The sequence below is a fragment of the Muntiacus reevesi genome, chromosome 1, assembly GCF_963930625.1.
Source record: "Muntiacus reevesi chromosome 1, mMunRee1.1, whole genome shotgun sequence".
NCBI classification, from domain to species: Eukaryota; Metazoa; Chordata; class Mammalia; order Artiodactyla; family Cervidae; genus Muntiacus; species Muntiacus reevesi.
This window is the reverse complement of record NC_089249.1, coordinates 12,142,823-12,158,622: the sequence shown is the minus strand read 5'-3', so window position 1 is coordinate 12,158,622 and position 15,800 is coordinate 12,142,823. Positions and strand designations below refer to the sequence as shown.

Below are 15,800 nucleotides of genomic sequence, written 5' to 3'. Positions count from 1 at the left end.
CTCTGTCCATGGGATTTCCAGGCAAAAATACTGAAATGGGTTGCCATTTCCTACTCCAGGCTAGACACTGGGCATACTAATAAATTAAAAGATAAAAATGAATGATCTTGAGCAATGTTGTCCCAAAGCTCTTATTCTCAAAGGGAGAAAATGTTGAAGAGGAGTTAGATCTCTGGGCCACATTATTTTCACTTGAGCTCGATCTCCTAAACCATAGCTCTTTCTAATTATCCAGAACAGTTTTCAAGTGTTTCTGACATATGCTGGTCATCATCACCACCCTCTTTGACATGCAATTTTAGTGCAGATGGCTGGAGGTAAAAGCAGGTGGAGAACAATAGAGGTTATTTTCACAGGAAAGAAGAGCAAAGCTATACTCGGCACAATGGAATTTTCCTATTAACTGCTGGAAAGAGAAATATGGGTGTTCACAGGCAAAACAGAAAACTCTGCATAAAACTGAACCATGGAAATCAGAAACGTAGATCTTGAGGGAAACCCATGGTATGAGAGCAATTCTCTCTGAGAATTTGGAAAACAAACAAGGGCAATGCCAATCGCATAATTCTGCTCATCCTTTTTCTGATTAAACCCGGGGTCAAAGGAATGCCAGTCTACTAGAAGAAAAAGAGTGGATTTTTTTACTGCTCTCACCCATGAAGAAGATACTGTGGTGATGGAAGAGCTCCCCAACTTTCCTCTACCTTACTTGACCCCAAATATGAATACCTCCAACTGAAACCTTGCTTCTTCATTTTGCAATATGAAGAAGTGCTTGCTGGGGGAACTTTCTAGCCGGATACCCTTGAATGCACTTCCTGATGAAGTGGGAGATGTGCCAGCTGCCACTACAGATGCTGAAAGCCCTGGGAACAAGTAAAGCTGATTGTAATAATATGTTGCATGAGGCTGAAGGCGCTATGGTGGTGGAGAGCCCCAGTTCAGGGGTAGGCACCTTCCAGCTAAACAAAGGCCAAGGCAAAATTTGGCCCTTTACTCTAGCAAAACTATTATGATATCTTGCTAGTATATTACATGGCACATGAGGGCTGCAGAATATCCCTCAAAAAGAAAAAAAAAAGGTAGTAGCATCAGGGGAAACTGAAAGTTTCTTGTTCCTAGAGATGCTGATTGGCAATATAAACTATATAGCTGTGATTTCAGAAACATGGAGAAGTTTCTCAACCAAGAAATATATTACTTTATTACTTGCAAATTCTTTAATTTCCATTTTTTACAGATGCATTTCTTCAATCTGTTTTGTTCTTTTGTTTAAAAAGATTCAGGCTGTAGTAAATTAGCATCAAATCATTTATACCTCTTATGAATTAATTCATGTATTAGAATCTTATCCCAGAGATTCATCAACATCTTCTAGTAACAAAATGGGAGGAGAAAGAAAACTAAAAGGATGTTCCGTGTCTGAGGGGAAATTTATAGCATAAGGAACAGATCACTTTAGACTTAAAAAAAAAAAAAAAAAACACCTCTCAGAGGTTGAGAGGCAGGTTCCTGGAAATAAGACAGGAAGAAGAAAACAGATAAGGAAGGCAAAGGCAAGCACATTAAATTTTATTCCTTCACTTGAATGTTTTTGTTTCAATAAATTGATTAATTGAGCCATTTGTAAAAATGGGATTTTTGATGGTTAAGGTATCCTTCAGTTCAAAGATGAAGTACTAAAAGCTAGCATTGTTTTACACCTTTCATTGTTTGTAACTGCCTTTTCACTGCTTAAAAAACCACCAGGAATATGGCAGATGATAAACTTTTTCATGAATGAATAAGTGAATGAATGAATAAAGCTAAAACTTCAAATCTAAATAAATAGTATTTCCTTCAAGCTTATCACCTGGAAGAATGTGTACTTATTCCGATCATCTCCTTATTGCCCAGACATATTTAGACACCATTCTGAGAATTGCCAAAGCAAATGACAAAATCATTTTAAAATCATCAGTGGAATCAAGTCATCTCCCTCTGGTGAAATATTCAGTTTTGTTTTTTTTTTTAACTTTGTTATAAGTACAACAGCAGATGAGTTTCCAAGTTGGTTCTATTTTTCAATCGAAAATGAGACATAAGTCTATGAAAAAGTTAGGCTGACTTTCTTGTGAGGCAAAAGCAAATCTAAAAGGGAGCCCCAGTCACTCCAAGAAAGCTCTAAGAAATGGTGGCTTTGTTGGCCCAATTGGCTAGCCCTCCCTCCTGGCTCCTTTGAAAGATAAGACTTATTTAAGACCTAAATTTTGATCTAGTTGCTGTTAAACAAGCAAATAAGAAAATAAAAATTGTATTCAAGTCACACTCTGTTAACTTCTGTTATTCACTGTGCACATCAGAAAAAAAGATAGTATTTTTAAAATCTCTTTCAGGGTAGGGCTTCCCCAATGGCTCATCAGTAAAGAATCCACCTGCAATGCAGGAGACACGGATTCGATCCCGGGGTGGGGAAGATCGTCTGGAAAAGGAAATGGCAACCACTCCAGTATTCTTGCCTGAAAAATCCCTTGGACAGAGGAGCCTGGTAGGCTACAGTCCAATGGGTCACAAAGAGGTGGACATGACTGAGCAACTAAGCCCAGCATAATGATTATAAGTACACAGTAAGGACTCCCACATAGACATCTCCAACTCTGACCTATCTCCTAAGCACTAAGATTTACGTTTTCAACCATCTATTAGACCCCACGTGTGTGCTAAGTCGCTTCAGTTGTATCTGACTCTTTGTGACCCCATGGACTGTGGCCTGCCAGGCTCCTCTGTTCATGGGATTCTACTGGAGTGGGTTGCCATTTCCTTCTCCAATTAGACCCCATACTTTCATGTATAATACCTATATCAAACTCAATATGTCTTAAAAAAAAAGGAGGGGGGGGCTTGCATTCCTTAGTATTTCCTATCTGTTTTTGCCTATTAGTCTAATCTCCTCATCTAGTATGACCTTTCAAAAATGTGAATCAGCCCATGTGAACCCTCCATGACCTGCCATCACCTTAAAATTTAAATCTTGTTGCCATGGGGTACAGTCCCCTGACCTAGCCTCTGTGTCATCTCAGCTCCAATAAGTATACACTTTACTCACTCTCCTCCAGCCCCTCTGCCCCACCTGCTTTTCCTAGAACCACTCAGCTCATCATAGACTCAGCCCCTTACACTTTCTCTTCCTTATGCCTAAAATTCCCTTCCCACACCTTCACATGTCCGATTCCTTCTCACCATCAGGACCCTGTTCAGTGCCATATTCTGAGAAAGATACATTCTAATCTATCTAAAAGTTACCCACTCAAGTCACTCTGATCCCCAACTGTGTTTTTTTTATTCATAGGACTAGTCATATCTGAAATCATTACTTTATTGTTTGTTTATTGTCAATTCCCCTACATCTAGAATGTCAGGGACATGAGGGTAGAAATTTTGCTTAACTTGTTCACTGTAAGAGTTCAGAACAGCACTTGGCACATAGCCTTTGACTATGTGGATCACAACAAACTGTGGAAAATTCTTAAAGAGATGAGAGTACCAGACCACCTTACCTGCCTCCTGAGAAACCTGTATGCAGATCGAGAAGCAACAGATAGACCTGAAGAGGAAGTTGGGCTCTGGGTTCTGGCGTGGTCTCTGCCAGTTGAGGGAGAGTAACTCTTGCTACTGCATCATGGGGTCCGTGGGGACCCTCGACTTCGACAATTATGGCGGTCCTTTCCTCATCATCAAGGATCAGGACTGCAAGTCTCATCTTATGGTCCTTGAGGCCCTCAAATCTCATATAATGGCAGCAAAGGCTGTAGCAAATACAGTGAAAACATCACTTGGACCAAATGGACTTGATAAGATGATGGTGAATAAGCGTGGAGACATGACTGTAACCAATGATAGTGCCACCCTCTTAAGCATGATGGATGTTGACCATCAGATCACCAAGCTGATGGCTGAACTGTCCAAATCACAGGATGATGAGATTGGAGATGGAACCACAGGAGTGGTTGTCCTGTTGGAAATGGCTGAGCAGCTGCTGGACCTCCACATTCACCCAATCAGGATCACCGACGGCCAGGAGCAGGCCGCCTGCATCATTATTGAGCACCTGGGCAAGAACAGCGACAGTGTCTTTATCGACATGAAGAACACTGAGCCCCTGATCCAGATAGCGAAGACCACGCTGGACTCCAAAGTAATTAACAGCTACCACTGACAAATGGCTGAGATCACCGTGCACTGTCCTCACTGTGGCCGACATGCAGCACGGGACATTGACTTCCAGCTCATCAAGGTAGAAGGCAAGGTGGGTGGGTGGCTGAAGGACACCAAGCTATTCAAGGTCTTGATTGTGGACAAGGACTTCAGTCACCCGCAGATGCCCAAGCAAGTGGAAGATGCTAAGGTTGCAATCCTCACATGTTCATTTGAGCCACCGAATCCAAAGATGAAGCATGAGCTGGATGTGACATCTGTGGAAGATTTTAAAGCCCTTCAGAAGTGTGAAATGGAGAAGTTTGAAGAGATGATCCAGCACATAAAAGAAACTGCGGCTAACCTAGTTATTTGCCAGTGGGGCTTTGATGATGAAGCTAATCATTTACTTCTCCAGAATAACCTGCCGGCGGTTCACTAGGTTGGAGGATCTGAAATTGAGTTGATCCCATTGCCACAGGTGGCCACATCATCCCTAGGTTCTCAGAGATCACAGCTGAGAAGCTGGGCTTTGCAGGTCTTGTGAAAGAGATCTCATTTGGGATGACAAGATGCTGGTCATCGAGCAGTGTAAGAACTCCAGAGCCATCACCGTTTTCATCAGAGGAGGAAATAAGATGATCATAGAGGAGGTCAAGCGTTCCCGTCACGATGCTCTGCGTGTCATCGGCAACCTCATCCCGGACAACCGCATGGTGTATTGCAGGGGCGCTACGGAGATCACCTGCGCCCTGATGGTCAGCCAGGAGGCCGACCAGTGCCTGGCCCTGGAGCAGTGCGCCATGCACGCCTTTGCCGAGGGACTGGTGGTCATCCCCATGGAGTCCGCGGAGAACAGCGGCATGAACCCCATCCAGACCATGACTGAGGTCCGGGCCAGACACGTGAAGGAGGTGAACCCCGCCCTCGGGACCCGATGATATGAAACATTATATGATATGAAACATCAAAATGTCGTAGAAATCTTAATCAGCAAAAAGCAGCTGATCTCTCTTGTAACACAAATGGTTAGAATGACTTTGAAGATTGATGACATCCGTAAGCCTGGAGACTCTGAACAGTAAAGACGAAATTTAGAATAAAATGAGAAGTAAGATCCACTTCTGTGACTAAATAAATGGGTGTCTTGTGCTGCATCTACAGCTATTTACTGTTACCCTGTATCAGACACTGTGAAAACAGTAACTGTTTGGTAACCGTAGTTTCACCTGTTCAAAGACATGCAATTATAGAGGTATGATCTCACAAGGTTTTGTATTTGTTGTATTAAAGGGAACACTTTAAACAACCTTTATATTCTACTCAAATTAACAAACATTCACTATAACATTCATCAAATGCCTTAATTGAAAGTGTTTGAGTTGATTTTTTTTAATAAGATGTAGAACCTGTTTTTAACAGCTTTAAATGTTCAGTTTGTTCTCAAGATTTAGTCTAACACTGAGGAATATGAGCTTGGTCCTATTAAATTTATTTAAATACTGACAAAAAAAGAAAGAAGTAACAGTTAGAATGGCATATGCAACAATAGACTAGTTCCAAAATACATCAAGGCTGTACATTGTCACCCTGCTTATTTAACTTATATGCAGAGTACATCATGCAAAATGCCAGATTGGATGAAGCACAAGCTGGAACCAAGATTGCAGGCAGAAATATCAATAACCTCAGATATGCAGATGACACCACCTTTATGGCAGAAGGTAAAGAAGAACTAAGGAGCCTTTTGATGAAAGTGAAAGAGGAGAGTGAAAAAGCTGGCTTAAAACTCAACATTTAAAAAACAAAGATCATGGCATCCAGTCCCATCACTTTATGGCAAATAGATGGGGAAACAATGGAAACAGTGACAGACTTTATTTTCTTGGGCTCCAAAATCACTGCAGATGGTGATTTCAGCCGTGAAATTAAAAGATACTTGATCCTTAGAAGAAAAGCTATTGCAAACCTAGACAGCATATTAAAAAGCAGAGACATTAATTTACCAATAAAGTTCTGTCTAGTCAAAGCTATGTTTTTTCCAGTGGTCACGTATGAATGTGAGAGTTGAACCATAAAGAAAGATGTGAAGTGAAAGTCACTCAGTCATGTTTGACTCTTTGTGACCGCATGGACTGTAGCCCTGTCCTCTGTCCTTGGAATTCTCCAGGCAAAAACACAGGAGTGGGTTGCCATTTCCTTCTCCAGGAGATTTTCCCAACCCAGGAATTGAACCCAGGTCTCCCGTATTGCAGGCAGACTCTTTACTGACTGAGCCCATAAAGAAAGTCGAGTGCTGAAGAATTGATGCTTTTGAACTGTGGTGTTGGAGAAGACTCTTGAGCATCCCTTGGACTGAAAGGAGATCAAATCAGTCAATCCTAAAGGAAACCAACCCTGAATATTCATTGGAAGGACTGATGCTGAAGGCTGAAACTCCAATACTTTGTCCGCCTGATGCGAAGAGCCGACTCATTGGAAAAGACCCTGATGCTGGGAAAGATTGAAGGTGGGAGGAGAAGGGGATAACAGGATGAGATGGCTGGATGGCATCACTGACTCGATGGACATGAGTCTGAGCAAGCTCCAGGAGTTGGTGATGGACAGGGAAGCCAGGCGTGCTGCAGTCCATGGGGTCGCAAAGAGTCGGGTATGACTGAGCGACTGAACTTACTGACTAGCACATAGGCATACTACTTGAAATGAATGAATGAATGTTCAATAAACCATACAAATTGTATGGTAGTTCTAAGAAAGGTTTATGACTAGACTGCACTCTTCTGAAAGTAAAGAACTGCTCATGGAGCCAGTAGCCATCAGCTTTGTAAGCAGATGTTTAGATTTAGAACTAATGCATCCATACAGGCTTGCCTAGGCTACCAGTTGTATAGTCTGGTATTAGCTAGCAAATCAAGTATGTATCATTTCACACTATATTCAGAATCTTTGAGTACTGGATAAAATATTTTCTTAGACAAGTAGACTATGACCTGAAATAACTATGTGTATCTATCTATCTATCTATATCTATATCTATATATTGATATATATATAATTACCAACCAGCCCTGACAAGGTGCAAAAAACAACCAAAGCTGGAATTGAGTGGCTGTCCTTCTTTGCTCTCTCTCTCTCTCCTTTTAAAGTGTGGAGCTTTTTGGAAAAGAAACATTATATGAATTCAAAGCATTATCTTATCAAATCCCCATAATTATTTTAACCATGTGGCATACTCTGTGCACAGCCAGTGATTAAGCTGTGCCACAATTAAAACAATATCGTGAAACTAATTACAAAGAGCTAGACAGACTGTGCTATCTTTCTGCTTGGTGTCCAAATGTTATATAGAAGAATGTAATTCAACTCTGCAGACACCATCAAAATCTTCCAACATACTTTTAAATCCCTGGCTGTCTAAGGGGTGGGTGGCATCAGGGAAGAATGGGGAATGACAGAAAAGTAGGAAACAATCCTGAATGATGTGCCAGCTTTTAGATAAGTCTTTCATCATGAGAGGAGAAAATAATTTTAAAAGGATTCCTACGGAAATATATTTTCCCTCTTCATAAAAACTGTGTAATCAGAAAGCCAGATAGTTTGGCCAGACTACAGAAGCTATCTAGAAGTCAGAAAGACCTGGCTGCTACATTCCCATTCAGACTAAAGTTACAGTTATTTTCCTAGTCAGAGCAGGTGAGGGGAAAAAGCAGGAATCCAAGGGACAATGTTAAATTCATCACTTCACAGAGTTTTTCACACAAGGCCAATGGCATGAGTAAAATGCTTTACATGTACACATCCCTCTGTTAACAAATGATCTAAGTGCTGTTTTCATTCTTATTATCTTTATTCTTATTCTGAACTAATGCTAGGAGATGCAGCCTATAACTCCATGGGCTAAATGGCAAAAGGAAAATCACCAACTGAAAAATCTGGTCAATAACTAGCACGTGGCTACAAAATAACCCAAATTGGTTTTTTTTCTTTAACCTCAGTTCAAGGCCACCTGACAAAACCATACAAATGGAATCGCTCTGTGGGGTTATTCAAGAAAATGGGAGAATAAAATTCAGTAGAAGGTAAGTGTCAGGGCTTACTTTAGATCAGCTTGTCCTGGACCTACAGCATCTGCACTGTTTGGAAACCAGTTAGAAATGCAACTTCCAGAATCCTAACCCAGACCTCCTGACAGAGAAATTCTGGAGGTGGGGGCCAGAAGTCTCGGTCTTAACAAGGCCTCCTGATGATTCTCAAACCTGATCAAGCTTAAAAGTCACTGCTTTAAAAAAAAATTTTTGTTGTGTTCAGCCACTCAGTCACATCTGACTCTTTGCAACCCCATGGACTGCAGCACGTCAGGCTCCCCCGTATTTCATCATCTCCCAGAGCTTTCTCAAACTCATGTCCATTGAATCGGTGATGCCATCCAACCATCTCATCCTCTGTCATGCCCTTCTCCAGCTTTAAAAAATTTTTATTTATTTAGGCATTAATATTTATGGCTGTGCTGGGTCTTCGTTGTGGTGTTCAGGTGTAGGGAAAGAGCAAATTAGCCAAGATGGCATGGGCATGCTCTCTCACCCCACAGCCCCTTGTTCTTGCCCCATGATTTGTAAATAATGATTATGTAACAGCTGGGCTCACTTATAACATTGCACATGTGTGTCACAAGGTACTGCCTTGGCCACAGGCTACTTTTACTAAGTGAGTTCCACGTAGAAAGTGGCGGCATTTACTGCTGCATCACGGCTGTGTGTGTTGGGTCAACCACAAGAGGAGAGAACATAGCATGTCTACTGCTATGGTGGCTGCATCAGCCAAGAGAGGATACTGTTATGGCTGCTGGGCCAGCCAGCAGAGAATAAACAAGTCTGCAGTTCCTACGGTTCCTTGAGTTTTCTTCCAGCATCCCCGCTTGCACCTTATCTACCGTGGGTCCAACGAATGGTGCAGTGTAAACAGCAAGACCACTGGCGTCACGAACAGGATCAGCGATACATCAGGCTTCTCTTGTTGCGGAGCACAGGTGCTAGGGCATGGGGGCCTCAGTAGTTGCAGCTCCTGGACTCTAGAGCACAGTCTTCAGTAGTTGTGGAGCGCAGGCTGAATTGCTCTGTGGCATGTGGGATCTTCCTAGCCCGGGAATTGAACCTATGTCTCCTGCACTGGCAGGCAGTTTCTTTACCACTGAGCCACTAGGGAAGCCCATCACTGCCTTTTTGTTATTACTGTTGTTCAGTTCAGTTCAGTTCAGTCGCTCTGTCATGTCCGACTCTTCGCGACCCCATGGACTGCAGCACGCCAGGCCTCCCTGTCCATCACCAACTCTCAGAGTTTACTCAAACTCATGTCCATTGAATCAGTGATGCCAACAAACCATCTCTCCTCTCTCCTCATCCATCCTCTTCTCCTCCTGCCTTCAATCTTTCCCAGCATCAGGGTCATTTCAAATGAGTCAGTTCTTTGAATCAGGTGGCCAAAGTACTGGAGTTTCAGCTTCAGCATCAGTCCTTCCAATGAATATTCAGGACTGATTTCCTTTAGGATGGACTAGTTGGATCTTCTGGCAGTCCAAGGGACTCTCAAAATTCTTCTCCAACACCACAGTTCAAAAGCATCAATTCTTCAGTGCTCAGCTTTCTTTATAGTCCAACTCTCACATCCATACATGACTACTGGGAAAATCACAGCCTTGACTAGATGGACCTTTGTTGGCAAAATAACATCTCTGCTTTTTAATATGCTATCTAGGTTGGTCATAACTTTTCTTCCAAGGAGTAAGCGTCTTTTAATTTCATGGCTACAGTCAACATCTGCAGTGATTTTCAGTTTGTTCAGTCACTCAGTCATGTCTGACTCTTTGCGACCCCATGAATCGCAGCACGCCAGACCTCCCTGTCCATCACCAACCCCTGGAGATTATTCAAACTCATGCCCATCGAGTTGGTGATGCCATTCAGCCATCTCATCCTCTGTCATCCCCTTCTCCTCTTGCCCCCAATCCCTCCCAGCATCAGGAACTTTTCAAATGAGTCAACTCTTCACATGAGGTGGCCAAAGTAAGTTTCAGCTTCAGCATCAGTCCTTCCAGTGAACACCCAGGATTGATCTCCTTCAGGATGGACTGGTTGGATCTCCTTGCAGTCCAAGGGACTCTCAAGAGTCTTCTCCAACACCACAGTTCAAAAGCATCCATCTTTCAGCACTCAGCTTTCTTCACAGTCCAACTCTCACATCCATACATGACCACTGGAAAAATCATAGCCTTGAACAGATGGACCTTTGTTGGCAAAGTAATGTCTCTGCTTTTTAATCTGCTGTCTAGGTTGGTCATAACTTTCCTTCCAAGGAGTAAGCATCTTTTAATTTCATGGCTGCAGTCACCATCTGCAGTGATTTTGGAGCCCAAAAAAATAAAGTCTGACACTGTTTCCACTGTCTCCCCATCTATTTCCCATGAGGTGATGGGACCAGATGCCATGATCTTAGTTTTCTGAATGTTAAGCTTTAAGCCAACTTTTCACTCTCTTCTTTCACTTTCATCAAGAGGCTTTTTAGTTCCTCTTCACTTTCTGCCATAAGGGTGGTGTCATCTGCATATCTGAGATTATTGATATTTCTCCCAGAAATCTTGATTCCAGTCTGTGCTTCATCCAGCCCAGAGTTTTTCATGGCCTCCAGGCCTCCCTTTCTGCTCTAAACCTGACCTTCCCACATGCTAGATGTGTGAATAAAACACAAATAAAGTGCCAGTTAAACTCCCCTCTATATCTGGAGAAAGTATTTAGGTACAACCACTTACAAAACCAAATCACTGAAGGAGATCTAGAGTTCACGTCATTTCACCAAGCAAATCTATGTTTTTAGGAAAAAATAATTTGTAAGATTACACATTGGATGTTATTAATAGAAGTAAATTGCAGGCTCTTTGATTCCTAGTCATTTTGAATGTCCTTCAATAGCTGGCACTAACACTTTGGCTGTATTGGCAATCTATACATATTTGTTCGGATGAATGAAGTAATATTTTTAACAGACTCCATGAAAGGCAGTTATCTTCACTTCTGTTTTCTCTCCACTGTCTTCCAGAGCACTGTCTCACCTATCCACATACACCATACCAAATAGAAAGAAATGGCCATTACCAGGTTCCCCGACTTAAAATTCAGACCTTCTCAGAAAGGCATGAACTTCATTCATTCACAGTTCTGTTCATTCAACAAATATTCACAGTGCATCTGTCACATGTCAGGCATAGGGCTAGAAACTAGAGAAAAATGCATACATATGTGACATCACCCTATACCTGGGAGCATACAGTTTAGCAGAAGGAAATACATATGAATAACTAAGCCCAGAAGGAGATGCTAGTTGCTATGATGAAAGTGAGTGTAGGATATGATACAAGACAAGAGGGTATATTCAAGTCTACTTCTGAGAGTTCAATGCGGTATCTAGTAGCATTGGGCCTGAATATACTCTGCATATCCTCCTAACCCAGTACCACCAACTAAGTCAACTCTGCCGAGGTTAAAATTTTATTCTGAGGATTCCAGGTGGTCAGTGGTTAAGAATCCACATGCCAAGTGGCAACTAAGCCCATGCAACATGCCTACTGAGCGCACATGCCTAAAGCCTGTGCTCTGCAACAAGAGGAGCCACAGCAGTGAGAAGCCTGCACCACGATGAAGAATAACCCCCACTTGTCGCAACTAGAGAAAGTCTGTGCCCAGCAATGAAGATCCAGGTTAGCCAAAAATCAATCAATCAATCTTAGGAAAAAAAGTTATTTTGAGATCTGAGAGTGGTAATAACCAGTAATAATCAGTTGTAGAAGTGACCAAGGACATGAGGATTTGAAATAAATAAATAAAACCTCTCCTTGGAGTTGTCTTGAATATTCTTACCACAAACTACTTTTCTGGGCTGTATACCGAATCTGTGTGTCAGTTCATTTGTGCCTCCTTGACGACTGAAGTCAAGGTCTGATGCTTGGCAGAAATCATTTGAGCAGCATGCCACTCACTCTACTCTCTGCTGCCACAGTGATTCCAGTCCTTGTGCAAATCTACCCTAAGCAACTAGGGACCATAACTAGGGAAATTGAGTTCCTTAAAAAGCAAAGGGAATGGAGTTGCCAAAAGAGTTTCTAGGAGGATATGCTTGGAATTTGGGATTTTTGATTTGTGTTTCTACAAACCCTGGGCTAGCTGCCCTACTAAAATTACCATTACATTGAATTTATGACCAAGTAATGGTACATTTCTCTCATTGAAGACAGATCTCTATCTGTCTGGGCTCGAGCATGACCTGTGTGGGAAAACACTAAATCAGAACTCTTGCACAGTGCTTTTGTGTGCCTTGGGGGTGGAAGGGGGATGCCAAAGCAGTTAAGGTCAGCTTTGTGACTTGTGTCCCAGGAGGGCAGAAAAATCAGTTCGAGGATTTGCTAAAGGATCAACAAAATAATTGATAACCAGTGCACTGGCATGATTCTGCAGTTGGAATGCCTTTGAAACCGTTCCCAAATGGCACAGGGATTAGGGAAGATTTTTGAACAGAGAATGAGTTATGTGACCTGGGGGGCATACTTTAACTCTGCCATCGGCCTGGGTGTCGTTGTGAAGGACACTTAACCTCAGTGACCTCCTCGTCTGTAGAGCTAGAATGACGGCTGCAGCCCAGATGCAGCACATGAAGCATCAAGAGATGCCCCTAAGAGTGGCCAAGTATGTTTTGGGGCTTCCTCAAGTTTTATTATTAAAATCAGAGAAACAAAAACAGATGAAAATAAAACCTAGTTTCAATCCTCAGTTCCAAATTATAGGATACCAACAACTGGTATTCTTTGCTTGAATTTTCCAGTGTTTCTTCACTTTCTGATTTCTGCCTAGAACAAACCATAATAACGATTGTAATATTTAATATGTTTTGTTTGAAACCTTGGCCCAGGCACTGGACTAAGCTTTTTATCTGTATTTCATGTCATCTTCACTACCTGGTGGCTCAGATGATAAAGAATCTTCCTCCAATGCAGGAGACAAAGGTTCGATCCCTTAGTGAGGAAGACTCCCTGGAGAAGATACTCGCTACCCACTCCTCTATTCTTGCCTGGAGAATTCAGTGCACAGAGGAGCCTGGCGGGCTACAGCCCATGGGGTCTCAAAGAGCTGGACAAGACGGAGCAACTAACTCTCTCACCACTGCCCCATGAGGTGAGGATTTCTAGCTCTGTTTTACAGATGAGAATCCTGGGGTTTATGGAATCCCGCCCAGTGATAGTATTAGGACTCACACCCACATTGGACAGTTTCTAAAGTGCGTGCTGTTAGGCACTAATTAACTCTAACAACGGAAATAACAAACGATGGAGGAAGTCCTACCTTTAAAATTTTCAAACATTAGATTAAAAGTTTAATACTATGAACTTTGAAAATAGGTGGTTTGTCCTTGTTCAGTCACTCAGTCACGTCTGACTGTTTGAGACCCTATTGACTGCAGAACACCCGGCTTCCCTGTCCTTGCTCAAACTCATGTCCAATGAGTCGATGATGCCATCCAACCATCTCATTTTCTGTCTCCTCACCTTCTCGTCCCCTTCTCCTGCTTTCAGTCTTTCTCAACATCAGGGTCTTTTCCAGTGAGTCAGTTCTTTGCATCAGGTGGCCAAAGTATTGGAACTTCAACTTTAGCCTCAGTCCTTCCAATGCATATTCAGTGTTGATTTCCTTTAAGATTGACTGGTTTGATCTCCTTGCAGTCCAAGAAACTCTCAAGAGTCTTCTCCAACACCAAAACTTCTCCAAGTTTTGTTCCTTAAAACTTCAACAGTTTGAAAGCATCAGTTCTTCAGTGCTCAGGCTTCTTTATGGTCCAACTCTTACATCCCTACATGACTACTAGAAAAACAATAGCTTTGACTAGATGGACCTTTGTTAGCAAAGTGATGTCTCTGCTTTTTGATACACTGTCTAGGTTTTTCATAGCTTTTCTTCCAAGGAGCAAGCGTCTTTTCATTTCATGGGTCCAGTCACCATTGACAGTGATTTTGGAGGCCAAGAAAATAAAGTCTGTCACTGTTTCTATTGTTTTCCCATCTATTTGCCATAAAGTGATGAGGCCAGATGCCACAATCTTAGTATTTTGAATGTTGAGTTTTAAGCAATTTTTTTCACTCAAGATTACTTGAGAGTGTCCCTTTTCAATTAGTCACTATCCATTCAATATCCACTAGAAATCCATTCAATAGCTATTGCTTTTTCACCTAGAATTAACTGTAACTTCCTATCTGTTCTTAGAATATTAAAAGTGGAAGCATTTTCAAGATAAACACTCAACCTTCACTTCGTTCAAATCGCTGGCTCCATTCTTTTAAAATCTTACACATTTTATAGCTTCAAGTTATATCATAATATAAATTTTTTTATATTATCAAGGATTTAATTATATGTTCCTTAAAACTTCATTCCCTTTGAGAACTTATATTTTATTCCAACCATTTCTGAAATAAATTATTATAAACTTTGCATGACTCAGGGTCCTCTGGAGAATTCATGCTTTTAAGCTTACTGTAGCTATACAAAATAAATCCAGGCTTCTGTGCATTGTAGCTTTTGGCTCTGTATTTTAGCTCTCTCTCCTCCCATCATTGTAAACTGTTATTCCACATGCTGGTCTCACTGCTTATAATATATCTTACTTTATAAATAATTGTCTGGATAAAGACCTGAAGGAAGATCCGTGTTTTTACTGTGGAGTAAAGTTCATTGGCTTTGTGACATGTATTTTCATGTTATCATTTAGTTTACCTCTAAGTTCATAACAGTCTCCACAATGGTTATGTCTGACCAAAGATGTAAGTTGAATGTGAATGCAAGTTAGATTGCTTTTTACAAGTCATACATACATATATGGAAATATAAGTTATATGGATGATGATATAGGTATAGATATATAGATGGTATGCATGGGTATTTTAGCTTAGACTGTTTGCTGATCAGACATGGTACAGTGAGAACCATGAAAATAAGGGTTTTCTCTAAACTGGAGAAACTCATTTTAAAAGTTTGATTTGAGCCCAGAATTCAAGTTTAAACTTTACTTACCACCATGCTTATTTATACTACAATGCTTTACACAGAAAAGTCACTCAATAAGTGCTAACTGAAGAAAATTATGCAAAAGGAATTCAATGCTAAAATGTAGAATTGTTTGCTAATATCTTTTTACTTTCCAGATTCACATATAGCTCTTCTTTGATCTTAACAGAGTTTGCAAAATAACTTACATGTGATCAAACTCTCTCTTTAAGAGCATAATTTAAGAGAATGAAAATAAGTCATAGAGTAAAACAAAAAATTCACAAATTATATATACAACAAAGAACTGTCATCAAGAATATACATATATTTGAAAACCACTCAAAATTCAATAATAAAAAATTGTATAGAAGATTTGGGCAGATGCTTTACCAAGGAAGATACACTGATGGGAGCATATGAAAAGCACATGAAAAGCTTTTCAACAACATTAGGTTAGAGAAATGTGAATTTAATTAGAATGGATAAAATTAAAAAGAATGACCATACAAAGTGTTGGTGAGAGTATGGAAGAAATGGAGCCTTCGT

General features: G+C 41.1%; 1 pseudogene; it reads left to right on the top strand.

Moving 5' to 3' along the window:
- Window positions 1-3,658: 3,658 nt before the first annotated feature.
- On the top strand, window positions 3,659-5,258 carry LOC136159169 (T-complex protein 1 subunit epsilon pseudogene; annotated as a pseudogene).
- Window positions 5,259-15,800: the final 10,542 nt, after the last annotated feature.